The following is a 1,740-nucleotide window of genomic DNA, read 5'->3' as shown; positions in this document are numbered from 1 at the left end:
TGCTACGGAATCAAACTGCCCAACTAGTTTTGTTTTTCCAACCGAAGCATGCATGTTTCATTTCACTGTCCCTTTGAGGCCTCTGTATGACTCAAATGGCTTGTTTTGTAATCTAATTAAGCATCTGTCCAAACTACTTGTTTACATCCAGCATTGTTTAACATTCGCTGGCTGGAATAAAAGTTTATTACTTCACTTGCTCTGCAGTTCTAGTCCTAAATGGCCTCTTTATGTTGTTTCAAAATCACCAGCACCATCTGCTGAACAAAACACACATTTCATGCTTGCTTGTGCCACAGGAAAGGCAATCTACAGCAGTGCTTCTCACACATTTAGCACCGGGACCAACTTTTTAGAATGAGAATCTGTCAGGACCCACCGCAAGTGATGTCATGACCTGAAGTGACATCATCAAGTAGAAGTATTTTTCACAATCCTAGGCTGCAGTCCTACCCACACTTACCCAGGAGTAAGTCCCATTGACTATCATTGTTAAAAGCATGTACATAACAGCTTGTAAAAAGTACAGGTATGTCACATTTTCCCAAATGTGAGTCACAGACCATGGGAGTATCAAGTCTAATATACTAAAAATAAAATATTGAAATGAATGGGGACCCACCTGAAATTGGCTCACGACCCACCTAGTGGGTCCCAGCCCACAGTTTGAGAAACACTGATCTACAGTACGTGAGGGGCTTCTTCCTTTTAGTTCCTGGCAGATTCTGCGGAACTAAACAGCTGGAAAACAGCTGGGCAGGAGGTATGGTCTAGAGGGTTGAGCCTCCATTTGCCTGAAGATAACATCCGAAGCTCGCTAGTTTGAGGCCACTGGCACTGTGCGACCTTGAAGCAGCTGATAAGCTGAGCCAAGCTATTCCATCTGCTCTGAGCGTGGGAGGATGGAGGCCAGAATGTGTGACCAAATCAAGAAAGAAACATCTGAATGTTGTGGTTTCTTGAAAGATAGAAACCTTCTTTCAAATTGTAAAAATCCCTACGGGGATTTAATTTGCCTGCCTATGTAAACTGCCTTGAATAAAGTCTAAGGAGAAATCTGAGGACCAAGAAAGGTGGTATAGAAATACCTGCATTATTGTATTATAAAAAAACTTTTGTTTTGTTTTAAGCCATTTCTGCCCAACGTTGCATATACACAACAGGGACCAAATGTGCATATCTGTGGGCCGGGCAAAAAAGGGTTAAGCATTACTTACCAATTTCTGTTTTGAAGGGAATGGAGGCTGTTTTTAAAGGAATCATAAAGCTAATGTCTTTTTCTTTCTTTCCATGCTGACGAGTGGCTGCTTTCTCCCTGCAGGTAACCTGCATAAGCCTCTGGCTTGCCAGAGGCGCGAGCCTTTGGCGCGAGCCGAAGGGCAAGAGCCAAAGGGCTCTTGGCCCGTGGCTCTTAGCCTGGGGCTCGTGCCCTGAAGACCAAGGCTCCCTTCCTGGCTGACGAACTGAAGCAGTGGTCGGATTATTCCTCCCCTTCTGTTTAAGGCAGGGGAGAGAGGAGCAACTGAAATCTTTAGGGCAGCACAGTCTTTTTGCAGCAGAGGATTGGCCTGTGAGACACCCAGTGCTAGGCCTGCCTTGTTTTTATCTTTTTTGTAAGCAGTCCTGCTGGGTGTCTCTCTCTGTATAGGCCAGTCTCAGAAGGTGGGCCTTGCCACATGTGTTTCTTTTTAGGAGGGAGCTCAGGGGAGGGGAGGGGTGCCACTATCAAGAGAGTGACGG

This window comes from Tiliqua scincoides, chromosome 3 (genome assembly GCF_035046505.1).
Source record: "Tiliqua scincoides isolate rTilSci1 chromosome 3, rTilSci1.hap2, whole genome shotgun sequence".
NCBI lineage: Eukaryota > Metazoa > Chordata > Lepidosauria > Squamata > Scincidae > Tiliqua > Tiliqua scincoides.
Note: the sequence above shows the minus strand (reverse complement) of the source record.